The sequence below is a fragment of the Monodelphis domestica genome, chromosome 8 (genome assembly GCF_027887165.1).
Source record: "Monodelphis domestica isolate mMonDom1 chromosome 8, mMonDom1.pri, whole genome shotgun sequence".
Classification (NCBI taxonomy): Eukaryota; Metazoa; Chordata; class Mammalia; order Didelphimorphia; family Didelphidae; genus Monodelphis; species Monodelphis domestica.
In genome coordinates this window covers 49,277,538-49,298,811 of record NC_077234.1, presented here as the reverse complement: position 1 = coordinate 49,298,811, position 21,274 = coordinate 49,277,538, and the positions used below count along the sequence as shown (strand labels likewise).

Here is a 21,274-nt window from a genome sequence, read left to right as displayed (position 1 = left end):
CTTGCCCATGGTCATATAGCTGGTAAGTGTCTGAGGCCATATTTGAACTCATGAAGATGAGTCTTCCTGACCCCAGGCTGGATGTTCTACCCACTGTGCCATATAGGAGGATGTTTCTCTAGGGCAACAAAGCAGTTGACCAAGAAGAGCATGGGGAGGAGCAAAAACATTTTAAACCATTTAAAGAACCAAACTGTTTGATGTGACGTAATCCAACTGCAGGCATTTTTTAAAAAATAATACATTTTCTGGCATTAAATTCTGTAAGCTAGTGAACTCATGCACTTAAAATTGAAAAGCAAAAAAACACTTGAGCAAACACCACCCCCTCCAGCCCCAGTAATTTCTGACCTCTCACTGCCCTGAGTTTCCAGCTATTCACCTCAATCAGCCACATACTGTTTCCTGACATGTCCAGAGTTCTAAATGAAGTCTTCCTGATTTCAAGCAGTTGGTAACTATCTATGAGATATGCACAATCATCTTCTGGGTGAAGCTTCAAAATCCCAAATCTGTTCCTTTTTCCTTCCTCCCCCCTCATCTCAGCTAAGTGAATCCCCTATGAGGCTTTCATTTTTCTCAAGTGTACAAAATGTTCCCACACTGCCTGGAAAAATGGGTCACATGAATGATTTTGAGGGAAATATGTTAGGAATTTTTTTCATTTTCTTTAAGCAAGTTACTGGGCAGCTGACATGTCATTGACCAGTGGGTCATCATTTTCTTCCAAAAGGCTGAGCAGGAATTGGCAATATTTTTTTTGGCCACTGCATAGCTTGAGAACGATAAAACTTTAATGTCCTTGGCTTCTTTTAATGGCTTTGCTTTCTTCCTAAGGAGTCTGAATCCCTCAGTGGAGCAGACTGGGCAAATTTCCATGATGCCAGGCAACTGATGAGAGTACTCAGGGGACAGACCATCACTGTGCCCTCTCTAGCATAGAAAAGTACAAAAGGTGCAACTCAGCCACAGCCCACTGGGCAAATGTCTGGTTGCCCACTAGGTGGTTTGACCCAGGCTTCTATATAGATTCCTGGAAGCAAGATTTAAGAGTCATTCTATTAGTTCATTGGTTTGGACCTTTGACCTCATCTGTGCAGGGGAACTCCTAGTGTGGAAACTTCCTCCACTGAGCCATATTGGCAACTTATAGTCTGAGTTGCCTTATGAAATAGAAGGTTAAGCAATTTGCCCAGGGTCACTCAGCTAGTCGACATCAGAAATAGGAGATCCTTGATCATGTTGGAAAAGATAAGTGGCAAGAGGTTGTCAGGGATGTTATCATACCTGTGAAGAGGAGAGAAGAAAGAAAGAGGAGAGGAAAGAGGTCTTCAAAGAGTGCCAGAAGGCAAGATCTGATGAAGAAAAAAATGCAATGAGAAAAACTTCATTTTCAGAAGTTTCTAACTTCTGAGAGAGGAATAAGGTGCTTATGCAATTGATTCTACAGATATATTGGTTCCATTATCAGTCATGACAAGAGTAGGTCAGGCAGAGGCAAGTGTGCCTTGAAGTAAAACAAAACAAAAAAAAAAAAAAACCCTCCTGCCTTTTCCCTACCCAAAACAGATTAAAATGTACCAAAATGAAATCTTATCATTTACCTAAGATCAAAGGAAGATTAAATACAAAAGTAATAAGGGCAGGATGTGCTTGTGTACACATGAATAAAGTTGCCCTTTCCTCTTTCCTCATACCTAACAATTCATAATCCTTCTGCCTTCCTACCAGAAGGGAAGGAAACAAAAGGACTGACCAAGAAGTAGATCACTCCTTTTGTATGTAAACTCAGTTCTGTCTCAACAGCTCATGTGTTGTCATTTCTTCCAGCTCTTCAACTGACCAGAAAGAACTTCACCACCATATAGTACCAGGCCACTGATCACTCATTTTTAATATATTTTATTTTCCCAATTAATAACAATTTCCCACATACATTTTCTGAAATTGTAAGATCCAAATTGTCTTTCCCTCTCATTTCCCTCCCCCTTCCTGAAGATGGTAAGCAATGTGATCTGGATCATACATGTATTATCATGCAAAACATGTTTCCATATTATTTATCATTATAAGAGAATACTCTCATAAAACAAAAACCACAAAATAAAAACCCAAGTAAAAGAAAGTGAAAAATCATATGCTTTGATCTGCATTTCAATTCCAACAGTTCTTTCTCAGGAGGTGGATAGCATTCTTTAACATAGGTGCTACAGAATTGTCCCAGAGCATTATATTGCTTAGAGTAGCTAAGACTTTACAATTGACCATTGTACAATATTGCTGTTACTGTGTATAGTGTTCTCCTGGTTCTGCTTATTTCACTCTGTATCAGTTCATGTAGGTCTTTCCAGCTCTTTCTAAAATCACCCTGTTCATCTTTTCTTACAGCATAACAATATTCCATCACCATAATATATAACATTATGCAGCCATTTGATGAACATCCCCTCAATTTCTAATGCTGTGCCACCACAAAGAGAGCTGCTATCAATATTTTTTACAAGTGGGTCTTTCCCTCTTCTTTTTCATCTCTTTGGGATACAGACCTAGTAGTGGTATTACTGGATCAAAGGGCATGACACAGTTTCATAGCTCTTTGTGAATAATTCCAAGTTGCCCTACAGAATGGTTGTATCAGTTCACAAGTCCACCAAATCTCCAATCACTCAGGGCCAGAACTAGGCTCACCAAGTCTCCACAAGTTGGATTGGAACCATGAAAGCAATTTCTATAAATGCTCTGTGTAACCCACTAGAAAGGGCCAATGAGAGCATGCTCCAAGGACTGAGCCCTGAGTAGCTAACCTTTATTCTAAGAAATTCAATCAATTTCATTTTTCATTATTTCCTTTGTGTGCTACTCACATCCAGTACCTTCCATCTCTCTTCTTTAAGAAAGTATTCCTGAAAAATCATAATCACCATGACAATAATTATGTAAATGAAAGGGTGCTGAAATTAAACCAAATTTGGAGTAATTAGAAAAACCATTACTGTTACTTTAGAACAAATAATGGAATATCTTCTCTGCACCCCATCCCAGAAAAAAAGAAGGAACAAGGGCAGAATATTGCATACATTTCCTAATGCAATTACTACATTAATTGTTTCTGCTTAGCTATTTGTCTTTGTAATAAGGAAAGGTTTTGTTCTGAGAATGAAGCTTGAAATCATATATCAGAAATGACTATAATGTAAAAACAAAAGGCATCAGTAAAACTTATTTTAAAATGAGATTTATAACATAAAGAACATAAAAGAGAAAGAATTTCTAATATGAGATTACTGAACAGCTTAAACCCAATTTAACAAATATATTAAGTCTTCACTAAATATGTTTGTGGTACTGTCCTTGGTACCAGGGATACAAAGAGAAGAACAAAGCACCTCCTTGCCCTCAAGGAGCTTACATTCTCATGGAGGTAGGATACAACATGTACAAATCTAAATATTGTATTAGAAAGGATACTGAGGAGATATTTCTAGTTGTAATAAATGGGATTCTCTGGCTTGACTAGAGAGATACTAGGGGAAACCTGAGGGTGTCCACAATATACACACATTTGTTTAGTAGAAAACAATACTGAGTAAAAGGTCTCAAGTAGGAGAGAACATCTGAGATATGCTTTGAAAGAAGGTAGGAATTGTAAATGGAGGTAGAGACAAGATAGGCTTGAATTCCAGACATGGAACACCATTTATGCAAGGAGAGTAAAATCCATGCAAGTGGAACAGCCAGTTAATTGTGAAGGGAACTAATGTAAAATTCATCTGTATAGGTAGGTTGGAGAGTTTGAGGTCTCTGATTTCTTGATCCTGAGCCACAAATTTCTCTTAGGCTCAGTTTTCCAATGAGGTCCCCAAATATAAAGGTATATGTTTACTTGACTTGAAGGCTCTTTTCAATATGTTTGTAGAATAGCTCTTCTTAATTCTCTTCAATAGAGCCTTATGCATTAGCTGTAATTATCTTTAAATAAGCATACATATGTTTATTCTGTACACTGTGAGGCAAGATGGCCAAATATCTTGTGAAATGTTCGTTTGTGTCTTTGACCATGTTCCAAAATTAAATCTACCCATTCTCTATTTACCAGTCTAAGGTGCACCATTACTTCATTTAGCTATATTTTTAAAATGTCCTTTTACATTTCTGTTTCTATTTCTGTTCATAGTAAGAATTTAAATATAGATGTGGTTTGGCTCCACTAGATATAGGTCAAAGTGGGTATATTCATAGGATTCTGAGCTGAAAAGGGCCTTAGAGATCATCTTTAGCCTAATATTATCATTTTATAAATGAGAAGACTGAGACCTGTGTAGGTTAAGTAATTTGTCCAAGGTCACTAAGGTGGTAAAATAAAAAGCCAAGATTCTAAGTCAGGTCTTTGGATTCCAAATTCAGTGCAACTATCATTATACCAAAACTCTCTCTCTTGTTGGTCATTGAGCATCAGTGGTTAAATTAATGCTCAACATATGATCCAAAAATTGTGATATAATGTAGGACATGGCACTAGGCATCAGGAAGACTTGGGTCCAAGTCATGCTTCTGACACAAGCTGTCAATTGGACTCTCTGGACCTAAGTTTTCCTATTCTGTGAAGTAAAGAGATTTAACTGAATGATCCTTTCAAACCTTAAGTCTATTATTCTATGGCCTCCTGACCTCTTTTCTGCTACTCTCTCACCCTTATTGTCAAAAGGGACTAAAAACGACTGAACCATTTTGTGTGTGTACTTTTCTTAGGTTGTTGTGGATAAAAAATAAATTTAATCAGCTGGTGAATGACCTTTTGGCAACAAGTCTTTTGGTCTTTACATAAGCCAGTCCTTGGAAAGCAGTGTGTAGCTCAATTTTTACAAATGTGTCTAGTATGGCAGGACCTGCCAAAGTACACATTTCATTGTAGTGTCCAAGAACCCAGTCACTTCCATGCCACAATAAGGCAACACAGAAGGATTTTTTCATAATACAAATTTTATTATATACAATTCCGACCAAATTTAAACAATTATATCACCAGTATAATATTTAGCTAGTAAAGACTTTAAGAACAAGCACTGTTTCATTTACTCTCCTTTTTTGTGTTGGTAGAGGAAGAAGAGGTTTCAAATCATGCCTCTGAAACTTTTTAAACAGATGACCCTGAGCAAATGAGTTAGCCTTTCTGTGCATCATGCAGCTTTGGTGCATGGTTTGGACTTACAATTTTGTGGGATAGGGAATTTGAAAGGTAAGGAAACTCCTGTAACAACCTAGTTTTAGATTTGCCTGGATTACTCCATGGATAAGTGACTTACCCAGGGTAACACAGCCAGTATATGTCAGAGCTAAGATTTATACCCAGGTCTTCCTAGTTTCATAGTCAGATCTTTCCATTATGTCTTATTGCCTTAGCACCTTCCTAGAACTTATTTACTAAGTTATTGATGGGTTGTTGATTTGCCTTGGTGAAGGAAGTTTCTGGTGCTAATGAAATTACAAATGTTTGGGTACCTATTGAAGACCCAGTCATTCTTATAGACGTGTTACTATAGTAGAACTTCATTTTATGCAACCAATACATTCCAAGACCCTTCACATGAGTTGAAAATTGTGCAGAATAATGAACCCCATCACTTAACTTAATCAGAATTTCTTAAAATGAAAATATCTAGGCACCTTACAGATTTCTTTAGGTGTATTTCTTTAGGTGTCTTTTAGGTGTAGTAGTGATGTACCAGCATCACTACTCTTATTATACTTTGGGGCCATTATTAATAACTAAAAATCATTAATAAAAAAAGAGATGGATTGCTATGACTCAGACATGACTTGTTACAAGCAAGAACTCCAGAAAAAGACTGATACAGGAGCAAATATTTGGTGCGAAACAATGTAATGATACTCACTAATGCTTCTCAGAGAGAATGAGCATGATTTGGTAAACTGCTGGGAGACTCTATGCTGCCTGGGAAAATGGCATGGATTTAGGATGTAATTTTATGTGGTTTTTCTGCCTTTATTTTTTTTATTGCCAGTGGCATATACCTAAATTCACTTGTGTTGAGTTTGCACAAAACAAGGTCCTACTCTGTATCTTTTTTTTTTTCCTTTAAGCCTTTTACTTTCTGTCTTAGTAATAAATCTAAGAAGGGCAAAAGCTTGGCAAATGAGGTTAAGTGACTCATCTGGAATCACATAGCTAGGAAGCAAGTAACTGAAGTCAGATTTGAGCCCAAGTCCTCTGAGCTATCTAGAACCCCCTGCCCCCCTCCACTAGAGGAAAATGGTTGATTATGTATGTTGGGTCATACCCATCTGGAATATTATGGGGTAATGCCAAACTTTGTGAAATAGAGCTCCCTTATAGAAGTCATCTCGCCCTTTTCCCAGTTGTCTACATTTTAATTATTTCAAGGTTCTTGTTTTTGCAAAAAACATTATGTGTGGCTCCACTCATATACAAAGTTTTAAAAAGATTAACATAGTATACCTTACATGGACAGAACCTGTAACAGTTAGGGTGACACAGAGGATGGAGACCTAGGTTTAAATCTTCCCTCTGATAAATATGTGATCGTAGGAAATTCATTTAACCTCTAAGTAAGGCAAGCAACTCTAAGACAGCGAGCTACAGATATTCATTGAAACTTGAAATTGCCTCAAGGGAAATTTCCTTTGCCAATAAAATCCAAGAGCTTAAATATAGTGGAGATTTAAAAATTATTTGTTAAATGGTATAGATTATGAGCTTCGCAGAGTCTTGGGATCTTGCAAATTATTTATTCTTATCCTCTGTCATCATCAAAGATAGGATGAATATAATTAGTAAAATAATCCTACTTCCCCAAGTCCACTAGCACTGTCAGGTTGTGTACCAAGAAGGTGACAATTTCTCCTCTCATATATCCATGGGTACCCTACCAAACCTGTAATTTCAAGTAATGTTACTCATGAGCCCCCACTGGTGATCAGTCAATGACCTCATTTAGCTTTTAGAAAAAGGATATAAGCTATGGTGGTAGAATAAGAACAGTTGGTACAAAATATTTCTCTCTCAAAGTGGGAAGCACTCTGTCCTATAAGAATACACAGGGCAGAGAACAAGAGTGGTCTTAAATTTAGAGAAAAATGGTAGCATGATAGCCATGTAGAGAACATGTTGTCAAGGGATAAACTAATTCCTTGTTGCAGGAATTCCTTTTTTTAAGGTCAAGGCAAGCATCCTTCTTTGATTCCCATGTCTTAAAGCATATTCCTCTCTCATGGGGCTACCCTTCTGTAGCTGTATGGCTCTATATTTGTATTTGGTTTGGGTCTATTATTCTGTACCCCAGGTTGGACACACTGTCTCTGATTAGTACCTTCTCTCAAGTGACATGCCAAGTGGAAGGGGAAGAGGGGTAGAAGAAAAACTCTCCTCCCAGTAAGAGCAAAGCCCTCCCAGAGGTTTAGCTAAAACTGTAGTCATCAACTCAAGAAATTAATCTTCCATTTCTGAGTTAAACTGAGCTCATCCACGAACAGGTTCAACAAGCAGGGCTAGTCCTCCCTGCCAATCACCATACTTTCTTTCTTGACCCAATTAAAAATAGCCACATTGAATAAAAAGATTACAGGATAGGAATCATCTTGTTTATACATTTTTAAAAAACTATATCTAGCCATTGATCAACTGATTGATTTGAATAGTGGGGAAACCTCATCTTTCCACTATTTTTATGTCCTCAGGAATGGTAATTCTAGAGCACCCCTTGACTCCATTCAGACAGTTATGTCTAACTTAAAGACATCCAGTGAGCCTAGTAAATGTTTGATAAGTGTTTGCTGAATTGAATTGTCTTGCTCTGATTAAAGCCTGCTTTCAATGCTAAGCATTTAGATTCATTGGCCACTTTTTCCAAAAACTGGAAAAAAAAGAAAGTAGAATAGTTTACAAAAGCATTAAAAATATAACTATTCCAAAGATGTGTTGTGTGTTTATATACATATGTATGTTAGTGGGCATATATAATATATATATATATATATGTGAGTGTGTGTATATATGTGTGTGTACATATACACACACATATATATATATATACATGTGTGTGGTAAGGTCCTTCTTCCATTTGCCACTAGTTTCAACCAGGAGACTATGACGAAAAGGATAGAAAATCAAGGCTGGATTTAGATTCACTCCCAAGTCTACAGTGACATTAACAAAAAAAAAAAAGGTGTCTTTTCTGGGTGTGTCCCCCTTGTGTCCATAGGAAAACATGTTTGGTCACTCATTCATCTGTGCATAATGACTCACATGGCCTCTGGTACCCACCAAGTCTGAGAGGTAATGAATATACAAGGTGGGGACTATTTATATCTCCAGACCAAAAAACTGAATCAGGGAAGCTAGGGTCAATCTGGTTTTATGGGGAGAAGGAGAAGGAAGCTTTGTGGGGCAAATATTGGTCCTTTTGTCCTAAATGTTTTCAAAATAAATGTCCTTCCCTTTGAAAAACTAATTGATGTTCATTGGAGAAATGGAACCATTGATGGTTAACAGTAGAAGAAATATATCAGAATGGGGTCTCAAGCTAATACATTAGAGAAGAGATTTTCCAACCTCTTAGATCCCTAAAGAAGCTACCTGGCCCTGATAAAGAAAGGGCAGAGTGTTTGTCATGTATGAAAGACCGAGATTTGTCAAATAAATATCCATCCAAATAAAAGAAATATTTATTTAATGTCTACTATTGAGAGAGATTTGTGCTATGAGTTATAGAGATACAAATATGAATGAGATTTGGTCCCAAGCCTCTAGCAGTAAGAAAAATAAGATATAGTGATAGTAGTTGTCTCTCGGTAACCAAGGATGACGATTGTCTTTGTACGTTTTCATCTATGATAGATAAGTATGCACAAAGATACTTGTGCGTGAAGGAGAATTAAGTGGAAAAGTCGATGCACAGAGACAGTCCCTCTCTCTCGGCGTTGGAAGCCTGGGTCCAGTGGCACGAAAAGTCGTTAGAGACTTTTCCTGGAGACTTCCTCAGCTGCATTGGGAGGTACAGAATTTTAAAACACACAGCATCAAACTCAAGTCTCATGAACCATGAACGTGACAATCAGTGCCAAAGTTATCTTCCCAACTTGGGTATCCTTTTTAGGAAGTTTGGGGATTGTTCAAACGACTAGATATCTAAGTCTCAGATGCTGTTGCCACTGAACCAGCCATTACAAAGGACAAAGTCTCAACTCCTTTGATATATCCCAAAATGGGAGAGATAAACAAGGGTAAAGGAACTGTGTGAGATAAAGCTAAAAAGGTAGATTGGAGCTAGATTGGGCAGGCTTTAGATGCCCAGCTGAAGGATTTGGACATGATCCAGCGAGCAATGTGGTATCATAGACATTTTGTAAGGAATAACGTGGCTATAGCTGTGCATTAGGATGATTGATCTGGCACAGGGAGGACTAGAGTTGATGGGAAGTGGAGTCTAGACAGGAGCCAGTGGCTAAGGTCACCAGAGGAAAATGCTAGATTGTTAGTTTGTGGGTCTTCATTTAAAGACAGTAAGTTTGGGAGCCTTGCCCCTGATGCCTCCAAATATACAGGGGGAAAGCTTGCAGGGCCTCCCCAAGGCCAAGGAAAAGACACGCTAATTCTCATCCTCCCTGGGAATAGGGATGCTGGGACAGGAAGAAGTTGCAGCTGGAATTTCCAAGTCCCTTTGGGGGATGTGTTTATGTGGTGGAGGTAGGGGGAGAAAGGGGAACGTTAGAAAGAGCTGCACAAAAGGAAGAGGAGGGATTCTAGTCCTGACGGTCAGTGCCTGGCTATCTGACCTCCAGAAAGTAACTTTCTCCCACTGGTCCTCTGTTTTCTCTGCTGAAAATTGTGGGAGTAGGACTCCAGGATGATCTCTAAGGTCAATTCCGGCTCATTGTGTATCTGGCCCTGGCTCTCTGCCTTCATCCAAGGGCAAGCAATGGAGGGCTGCATTCTTGGGCTAGAAGCAGCTGAGTCATTGACTGAGCTGAGCAGAGATCAGAGCTATAGATCCAGAAAGGGGCTGTTACCTTTCAAGGACTGTCCTAGGCTTATAACTTTCCCTTTTGCTTATTAAATCCTGGAAAGTTTTCCCCAAACAATAATCACCTGGAATCACCCAGACTGGGTAGGGTTGAGGAGGTGTGAGAACCCAAAGGGCAGAGGAGAAGCTAAGAACCTGGGCTTGTTTTCTGTAGGAAACTGGTTCTGGAAGAAAGAAGGCAGCCCTCCCAAGATACCAGCAGAGGAAGCCAGAGAGTTAAAGCCCAAGTCTTCCTGGAGGAGGAAAAATGGGGGTACAGAAATACGAGAGGCCAGAGTCAACCCATCATTATACCAGAAACTGGCTGAGTACTGGAACTGTGACCAAGAAAATCTAGGTTCAAGTCCTGCCTCACACTAGGTATATGCCTTTATATGCCTGTGGGCAAGTCGCGCCATTTGTTCACCCATAAAAATAGGAATAACAGCATTTGCCACCCAGCATTGCTGTTAGGATCAAAGATAATGTGTAAAAAGTTTCACAAACCTTAAAACACTACAAAATCTGACCATTAAGATCTGCCATTGCAATTTGGAACTATGTCCAAAGGGCGATAAAAGACTGTCTGCCCTTTGATCCAGCCATAGCACTGCTGGGCTTGTACCCCAAAGAGATAATGGACAAAAAGACTTGTACAAAAATATTCATAGCTGCGCTCTTTGTGGTGGCCAAAAATTGGAAAATGAGGGGATGCCCATCAATTGGGGAATGGCTGAACAAATTGTGGTATATGTTGGTGATGGAATACTATTGTGCTAAAAGGAATAATAAAGTGGAGAAGTTCCATGGAGACTGGAACAACCTCCAGGAAGTAATGCAGAGCGAGAGGAGCAGAACCAGGAAAACATTGTACACAGAGACTGATACATTGTGGTACAATCCAAGGTGATGGACTTCTCCATTAGTATCAATGCAATCCCTGAACAATCTGCAGGGATCTAAAAAAAAAATACTACCCACAAGCAGAGGATAAACTGTGGGAGTAAAAACACCGCTGAAAAGCAACTGCTTGACTACAGGGTTGGAGGAGATAAGACTGAGGAGAGACTCTAAATGAACACTATAATGCAAACTCCAACAACAGGGAAATGGGTTCGAGTCAAGAACACATGTGATAACCAGTGGAATCATGCGTCGGCTATGGGAGAGGGAAAGGGGGGGGGAGGGGAGGAAAAGAAAACAATCTTTGTTTCCAGTGAATAATGTATGAAAACGACCAAATAAAATAATATTAAAATTTAAAAAAAAAAAAAAGATCTGCCATTGGCAGGGCCTCTAGACATCTGAAAATATTTCTTTTTTATCTTTGTGCTCCTCATTTCTCCTGAGAGGCAGCTATCCATCATTCCCTACACGCCATTATTAGATTGTCAGCTCCTTTGAGGCCAAAGACTATCTTCTCCTCCTTTTTCTCTGACCGGTGCTTAATAGTGCCTGGCACATAGTAGGTGCTTAATGTTTATTGAATGGCTGGCCTTGAGAAAATCATAATTTTTCTGGGCTTTGATTTCCTCTTCTGTAAAATAAGGGAGTTTGTTCTATGAGTGAATAGATGAGTGAGTGAGTGAGTGAGTGAGTGAGTGACGAAACACTCACTAAGTATTGACTTTGTGCCAAGCCCTGAACCTCACTTTTTAAATCTCTTCAGGCTCTAAGTCTCCGATGCTTTTGGAGAGCAGGCATAGTACATTTTGGCAAGAGTGATAGGCCAGGAATCAGCAACATACAGGAAAAAGTCCAACAGCTTTGACATTAAAGGCTTCAAAGTGCCTATTTCATGGGGAAAGGGTAGACCAGAGCCAGCCCTCAGCAGCTCAGGAATTTTCAGGGCAAAGATTTAATCAATCAATCAAAAATTCATTAAATTGCTACTATGTGCTAAGCATTCATGCCTTAGAAATCTGCAAATGCTACAAGGTAGGGCTTGATTTATTGTGCTCTTGATGGTCTAGACTTAAGTAATGGAGAAAAAGTTAATAATGAAGATTAATAGTGTCTCCTACCTTTTCAGAGAGATGGTTGTTAAACATTTAACAGCACATCCTTGCTACAGGGCTATTTTAAGAATCAAGTAGGAGAGGTCCTGGGATCAAATGTGAACTCAGACATGTCTTACCTGTGTGACCCTGGGCAAGTGATTTAACTCCTATTGCCTAATTCTTACCACTCTTCTGCCTTGAAACCAATACACAGTGCTTGTTCCAAGACAGAAGGTAAGGGCTTAAAAAAATAACTGGGGTGATATGTGGGCTATGGAAACGCAGGTTGTTGGTACTTTCTCTTAGGTACCTATCACTTAAAGTCATGCTTCCTTATGTCAACATGGAATCTAGAAACCCCAAACTTGTAGCCTAGTAAGATCTGATGAACCCCAAGTTTTAGGATTAGCTGATAAGATGGAGACCCCAAAGCTTGTACTGGTTCCCAGTTCCCTTGAGAAAGCACTCTGCAGGGAATCTCATGCTGGTAGTTTCAGACTGAATAATGGACCCCAAGGTAAATGACAATCCCCATCAGGTGTAGTAAAGTCCAATCCAAGTGACTCTTCTTGCCTCCAGAAGCCTCTCCCACTCTATCACACCCTCCTCTTGAGGATCAAACTCATGACCTTCAGCTTACGACTTATTTGCTGCCTACTGTGCTAAAGAGTCACTTGGCCTGGGCTTAGCTTCACCTGATGGAGATTGTCTTTTACCTTGGGATCCATTATTCAGTCTGAAACTTCCAGCCTGAGATTCCCTGCAGGGTGGATTCTCCTGGGAACAGGGAACCAGGACAAGCTTTGGGGTCTCCAACTTGCAGTGTAGTCCTAAAACTTGGGTTCATCAGATCTTACTAGGCTACAAGTTTGGGGTTTTTAGATTCCATGTCGACACTCACATCTGTCTTGCTTACAGTTGCTTAAATTCACCTTCTGATAGGGCATCTGCTTTGTGTAATCTGACTCCCAACCAAACAAGATGAGGAAAGGGCAACCTGGTGCTTCCATCTGTTGCCTATAGAGGTTCTCCTGATTGGTGGAGAACTGCTAAACTGGACCGTGAACTTTCTTAAGGGAATTGTTGAGTTTGTTCCAGAGTTTCTTCAGAGAAATCTCCAGGAAAAGGAAAGAGAAGGACTCTAAATTGGCAGGAATGCATGGGAAATTTGCCCCATCATATCAAAGAATTTTCTTGGAATTCTAAAGACTGCTAGAATGGACCACCTCTGAGTGAAATAGTTCATTCTGATTTGAATTGAGGTCTTGCCTCACTTCCAGATGGAAAGCTCATTCCCTTTTATATATCTTCTTTGGCATAGTCTAATCTGTACAACTTCTCTGATTTCTGTTTGCCATTTGCTTGGATAAATAGGCTTAGATGAAATTCTCAACTTGTGATATTTTTTTAACCCTTACCTTCTAGCTTAGAATCAATACAGTGTTCCAGTTCCAAGGCAGAAGAGCAGTAAGGGCTAGACGATGGTAGGGTCAAATGACATGCCCAGGGTCACAGCTAGAAAGTATCTAAGGCCAAATTTGAACCTAAGACCTCTAGGTCTCTAGGTTTAGCTCTCAATCCACTGAGTCATTTAGTTGTCTCCTACTTGTGATATTCTTGGGTACAATCAGCACTTGGTGAGAATATAAGCTAAGGGTTATCTTCCTCTTAAGACTGACCAAGAATGGTGCTTCTTTTGTCCCAAACTTGTATCTCTACACTAGAGAGATATTTAAGGGGTGGATGTTCAATATAATTCCAGGCTGATATCATATTCCAGTCTCATGCCATAGGTTTAAAGATAGAATGATCATTTAATGCAAGCCACTCATTTGTCAAATGAGGAAAGTGAGGCCAATAAAGGTTAAATGACAGCCAAGTTCTAATGGAGAAAGGAAATAACACCCTCAGAAGCTTCTCCTAGGACTTGTCTGACCCTTCCCTTCCCAGGTAAAGTTCTGGTAGATCAGACACTGCCCTAGGCTCTGCTTCTCTCCAAAGAGATGGGCCAGGACCCAGACACCACTCATCTGCCATGTTTGTGAATTTAGACAACTCGTGGTATATATTACACACTATACTTAATATTCTGTTTTCTGTTCCCCCGGCAGTCCAAGCCCACACAGTTAAGTCAGAAGAACAGTGTCAGATCTGATGGCCCAGAAGAGTTTCCTAACCTCATTACTAGTTTTCCTCATTTGCTGTCCCAGAGAGTGCGTGTCCTTGGCTGGCACTGATGAAATAGGCCCACGAGCCAGCTGTGATATATTTGATAGGTCCAAGGAGCTTAACTACCCCGATGGCAGCTAGTAGGCCACCGGTCACTCCCACAGGCAAGCCAAGTGTTCTGTTTTTGTCAGCACTGACTTTAGCTATCTGCTGTAGAAGTTGCAAGAAGATTTTGGCAATAATCTTTTATCTCTGAAATCTTTGAGGAGACGGAAGGCTTTGGGCCACCCAATTAATCATAATTAGACTGTCCCTTTGGTCATCTCCAAATCAAGGTCAGTCCATACACAATTAAAGTTGCTAATAAACCCACTAATTTCATACTCTTGATGGTCAGAGCCTTATGGGGAAGGCCTGGACCTTTAAATCCCCATAGTAGTGCCTAATAAAAATGCCCTGTATGGAACTAAGAAACAATTGCCCATCTCCTATTTTATCTGAATTGCTCTCACCCCAGTGTTTCTCCTCCGCACTGGCCCTTGTCATCATAGCTATATCTCTACTGGCCAATTTAATTCTCTCAATCCATTACTTATGAATTTCTCTCCCATTTCTTTTGCACATTCTTGAAATATTATAGGGAAAGATGCTAGAGTCTAGGCAGAATGGTTTAAGAATTCTCCCTCCTCCACACTTATGTCCCCCAGAATTTTCTGACAGTGATCCTACTGTTTATTGCTAGGAGAGGGGAGGAAATGAAAAAAAAATCCTTCTTGAATCGTAATTATTTTTCCTAATCTTAATCAGCCTTATGTTTAGGAAGAGCCTGGAGGGGTCAATAGGAACAACTGGTCTATGAAAAGGAGCCAGAAATATGAAGGGCAAAAGAAGATAAAAGCTTGACAACTTTTATGAATATTCTTGTTTTCTGGTCCTCAACCAAATCACCTCAAATTGCCCTTCCCTTTTCCCCTTACTCTGGGAATCATAACCACTAAATGAGATTATACCACTGCTTCTGGAAAGAGTGACCCAATCCATTAATTGGTGAGACAATCTTTCAGTACCCTTCCTGGTCACCATTCCCCCGTCTGTGTTGATGCTTCCTCGTTTTTCAGCTACATGTAGTTCTTTGTGACCCCATTTGGGGGTTTCTTGGAAAAGACACTGAAGTGGTTGGCCATGTCTTTCTTCAGCTCATTTTACAAATGAAGAAACTGAGGCAAAGAGAGGTAAGTGACTTTCCCGGGGTCACACAACTACTGTCTGAGGTGGAATTTTAACTCAGGTCCTCCTAACTACAGACCCAGCACTCTATGCACTACATCACCTAACTGCTCCTTCCCAATATTTATCTCCCCATATTAGAATATAAATTCGTTGAGGTAAGGTACTGTTTTGGATTTGAGTTTGCATTTCCAATGGATTAGGAGAGTGCTTGGCCCAAAGAAGACTTTAATAAATGCTTTTCATTCATTCACTCATTTCTCCATATTGTAAGTGGTAAAAATGTCAGTTCATTTGAGTTCTACCTCTACCACATCATGACCAACCTGTCACCTCTCCATTTCCCCAATCCTAATTCATTGCCTCTTTTACTATTACTGAAAGAGCCTCCAGTTAGGTGTCTTCCATTCTCTAAATCATCTTTCATACAGCTGCCATAATAATTATCCTAACATCTAAGTCTACGATCCACCCAATTCAGAAACACATCGATAAGTCATCTCAGACCCCAAGGAATAAGAAGAATTAGTATGACTGTGCTAAAGGGAACTCATATCCTTTTAATATCTCTGAGGAACCTTTCATCAGAGACCTGAGCCTCAAGGCACAACTGAAGGAAATGGAAGGGGAATGGGGGAGAGAGGGGAGGAGAGAGGGAGGGAAGGAGGAGAGAGAGAGAGAGAGAGAGAGAGAGAGAGAGAGAGAGAGAGAGAGAGAGAGAGAGAGAGAGAGAGAGAGAGAGAGAGAGAGAGAGAGAGAGAGAGTTGGAGGGAGGGAGAGGGGAAAGGGACAGGAACAGGGACAGGGAGAGAAGATGAGGTTGAGGATGAAAGCTAAGACCTTTTCAATGCCTCTGCAGTCAAATAAAGAACTTCCCATTCACTATTTACTAGCCTTGTGATGCTGGGCAAGTCACTTAACCCTGTTCACTTTTATTTATCTATAAAATGATATAGAAAAGGAAATGGCAAACCATTTCATTGCCTTTGCCAAGAAAGCCCCAGATAAAATCTCAAAGAGTTATACATAACTGAAAAGCAACAAACAACAACAAAATTTCACTATGTAGTTAGCAGACCACAACCAGTTACAGAATGGCTGTGTCCACAGACTTTGGCGTATATCATCCTGCCTCTTCTCAGAGCAGGTTTCTCAGACTTTCTGTGAAAGGAAGTTGCATCAGCCAAGTGAACTGTTGCACTCCCAATCCCTATTACATATATTTCCACCCTAGGCAACTACAGCTACCCCAAATGACTCTTTAAGAGAAAGATGATCATCCCCAATGCTAGGACTATCCCATGTATTGCTATCCCCACTGCATCTCTGTGCTACAGCCCTCTACTCTTCAATAGACTTTTAGCTATGGCTAGTTATGGCTCCACTGGAAAACTCTTACCTCCCATCCCCTTTATCCTTGATGTAACAGGAAATTCTAGCTTTGACATTGCTAGTCAAATATAGTTTCATGTGTGTAGCTTGTCTCCTATGGTGTGGCAGAGGTAGGGAGGTATCCTCAGAGGGAAGACAGGACCAGTTTCTGAGAGTGAATGACAGATGCCAGGAGAAACTTAATGGCAACTGAGACTTCATCTGCTTCCCAGACTCTATAGACACTAGATTTAGCACAATCAAGCTATAAAATAAGTATTCCTCTGGAATATTTACTCAGGTCTCTCTTTCAGTGATGAAGTTGCAGGGGCAGACTGAAACCCAGCAAAGCTTTCTATCCTGGGGAATGACAATGATGTAAAAACTAAAGTTGGCCTTTTGCGATCTGCTTACACATAGTACTGCCAACAGGGGAGGTGCCTCAAGTTTCTAGAGTTGTTCTATACTAACCTTAAGTTAATTGCATGTATGAAGCTCCAGTTTTGAAAGGAACTGGGTATCTCTAATATCTGTTGAATTTTTGTCCCACAACTCAGAGTCAAAGTCTAAGGTAAAATGGTCTGGGAGAGGACAAGGAGGAGGATAGCCAACAATCCAAATATCATTTCAGGCTATTTGGGGAGGGTTGGAATGGCATTTAGAAAAGTTTCAATGTAAGATGTACTCAGTGACTGCTTTCATTTTAATATGTTTGTTTCTGTTTTTATCAAATTGATTAAATACTTTTATAAGGTAATCATGTTGGCAGAGTTGATTCAATGAGTCACACAGCTCACAGAGAGGAATAGAGAAGCTACAATTAGGAATGGCATGATGAGTGATTTCATTGGTGGAGACACAAGTACATGCTCATGGGCAAACACAAAACACCAAATCATTCATGCTAGGGGCAGAGCTAAAGGGACCAGCTGCCCTGAAGGCTCTAATAAAGGAGCTGGCAGCTGAGTATTATAATGGATAAAGCCCTGAACCTGGAGTCAAAAAGACTTGAATTCAAATCCAATCTCACACTCTTACTAGTTATGTAACCCTCAGCAAGTCAAATAATATCTGCCTCAGTTTCCTCTTCTGCAAAATGGGGATAATAACACTTACCTCACAAGTCATGGTGAGGATAAAATTGAGATAATATTTGTAAAGTGCTTCGCAACACTTAAAGCACTCTATAAATGCTAGCTTAAAAAAAGCCTTGGCTAATATTCTAATACATTTTGATATTGTCACCACCTGCTGAGATGAAAATTTTTTCTTCTAACACCATCATCCCAGCCCACCTAAACTCTGCCTTTCCAAAGCCCACAAGTCCTTTGTCTGTTGTAACCTCTCTTCGATGCTCAGCTCAGGTACTATCTCCTCCATGGGGCTATATAGGGTGTTCAGGGAAGATGAATACCTCTGGTGTGATGGCTTGCCCTTTCAGGACTAATTTCCTCTTTTAGTGTCCACCTGCCACTCAGTCTCATTTGTAGTTCCATGAAGCTGTGGCATGTGCAGTGAGCACACTCTGATAAACCAACCTGGCAGGTGGTGTAAACCTTGGAAGGCTGAGAGTAACCAATAGGCTCCAAAGCCCAGACCATGAGAAGACTTCACACAGTAGAAAGGGCAGGTGAAAACAATTTGTTCCAATGGTCGTGAAACTGGTCGAAGTAGGCATTATGGGGCACTTAGAGCTGGGTTAGAGATCAAAGAAGCCACGATCATCCACTACATCCCAAGACATCACTAGTCATCTTGCCTTTTATCTTGCCCCTGGCCTTCAATGACTTTAGAAGACAGTGAGGCTAATAACTTTGTATAACTCTGCCTACCTGAATTTATGCTCAAGTCAAAAGACATCATGAATTGTGGTGTCATTTTGGATTTAAATTCAAAGGACAATAACCAACCAACCTCCTCCATGAAGACTTCCCTGATGATAGCCAATTGCAAATGATCTCTATGACTCTTCATATTTCTTTTAATTCTATTCACTCTCCTTTGTCCTGTCACCAGCTTCCTTGTTTCATACATACATGGGAAGTCATATTTCTCCTTCTTTTTCATTGAGAGTGCCTTGAGGTCAGAATCTGGTTGGTTTGGTTTGGTTTTTTTTTCATCTCAGGGTCCCTACCAGCTAGCAGATGGTTTGCACATAGTGAACAGTTAATAACTGTTTGTGCAATTGAATTATGTGAGTTTGTGCTCTCCAGAACATGGTCATCTACAAATTGAAGTTGTTAATGACTGACTGGGTACTTATAGCCAGTTGAACTGGAGATGACAAAATATAGATGCAACCCTTCAGGAATTGTTTGAATCTAAATCAATAGTCATTTTTATTTGTCTAAAAATCACCCACATTTTTATTATCAAACATCTTGGGGATGCAAAAACAGAAAAAAAAAATATGATATATGATAAAATTCCTTTAGAAACAAAAGTAAACAGAACCATTTGTCCAATTAAAGGAGACACACTGGATTAATATCATTAGACCCAACAGAAATATGGAAATATCTTTAAATGCTCTAAAAACTTCCTTAAACTTTGTGTATTCATATTATTAATCTAATGTAGACAATAACATGAACAAATACATTTTTTGGTTTTTTATCAATCAATGTTTATTTGGGGGAACATGGGAATAACTTTGTTATAAAGAAACAATATTTAAAGCAGAATTCTAACAATTTCAGTGAGATGGGACTAAACATGAGCAATGATAAAGTAATATTGTATACATTTGAGTACTACCAGAAAGATAAATCTGCTTCCAAATGTCTCAGTCTTCCTGCCATGCTTTGATAATTAAATATCCATCCTTGTCAATACCAAGATCATTAAGAACAAATCATTTTTATGAGATCATCTAATCCAGAGGTTCTTAACTTTTCTTCTATCATGGATCCCTTTGAATGTCTAACAAAGCCTATTAACTCTTCAGAATACTATTTTAAATGCTTTAAGTATAATATGTAGAATTACAAAGAAAACCAATCATAGTGAAATCTGGTTATCAAAATATTTTACAAACAAGTTTATGAACCCCAGATTAAGAACCCTTTATCTAAAAGAATTTCTTCTCCTTTCCCCCATATCACTAGTTTTATAATGAAAAAAAGTGTCAGGACAAGAAAGTCTTGTCTCCCTTCCTTCCTTAGCATTACTGTATTTATTTTGGGTATATCTTGTATATTATTTTGTATACTGTGAACATGTTGTTTCTCCTAGTCAAAGATAAGCTCCTTGAGGTCAAAGATTATTACTTTTGTATTTGTATTCTCAACACAGCACAGTTCCTGATACATAGTAGATGTTATAAACACTCACTGAGCAATTCATTTGCCTAAAATATATGTTAGATTGGGGCTAAACTGGGACAAAAGCTCAGGATCCCAGCTTACTCTCTATAGGACCTGCAATTTAAAATGTTGCTGTCCCTTTAGAGAAAAGGATCAATTTGAAGTGAGCAATGTGACATAGCATGAAGAACATAAGTCTTTTTCTTTAGTTATGTTTGACTCTTCCTAACCCACTGGAGTAGTTTCTTGGCAAAAAAAAAAATTAGCTTCTCCAGCTCATTTGACATATGAGGAAACTGAGGAAAATTGGATTAAATGACTTGCCCAGGATGACACAACTAATAAGTGTCTGAGGATAGATTTGAATTCAGGAAAATGAATCTTCCTGGCTCTAAGCCCAGTGTTCTATCCACTATGTGCCACCTGTGTGTCAAAAAAAAAAAGAAGAAGAAGAAACTAGAAAGCCTCAAGTAGGCATAGTCAAGAAAGAGGACTATCTAGGAGGAAGAGCACAAGCTTTACAGTCAGAGGTTTAAGCCATAATTCAGTTACTTATTTACTACCCAGAAAACTTTGAACAAGCTACTTTGCCTCTTCAGGCCTTTTTCTTTATGTATGTAAAATGAAGAGATCTGATTAAATCTCAGGTCCTTAAGCTGGAGTTCATGAACTTGTCTTATTGTTGTTGTTTTTATATATTACCAATGGTAGTTCAATACAGTTAGCTTTCTTTGCTTTATGTATTTTGTTTTATGCATTTAAAAGCACCATGGAGTCCAATAGACTTCACCAGATTTTAAAGGGATCCATGACCAAAATAAATAAATAAATGAATGAATGAATAAATAAATAAATGAGAATCATTTAATAGATTGTCACTAGTCTTATTCAACTCAAAATCTTATGGTTTGGCTCTGAGGTTTATGAGCTGCATAACTCTGAATGAGTAATTTACCATCTTTGAGTCTCAATTTATATTATCTATAAAATGGGGGTTATACCTATGGGAAGTTCCTTTATAAAATGTTAAAAATTCTAAAGAGGGGGAAGTTGGGTGGCTCAGTGGATTGAGAGCCAAGCCCAGAGATGGGAGGTCCTGGGTTCAAATCTTACCTCAGACTACTTCCTAGTTGTATGACCCTGAGCAAGTCACTTGACCCCC

At 39.2% G+C, this 21,274-nt stretch overlaps 1 long non-coding RNA gene across 1 annotated transcript in view; it reads right to left on the bottom strand.

Annotated features, from left to right (window-relative positions):
* LOC103098757 (uncharacterized) overlaps positions 1-21,274 on the bottom strand; it is a 33,403-nt gene that overhangs the window by 3,008 nt on the left and 9,121 nt on the right. The gene's annotated exons all lie outside the window — the stretch shown is intronic.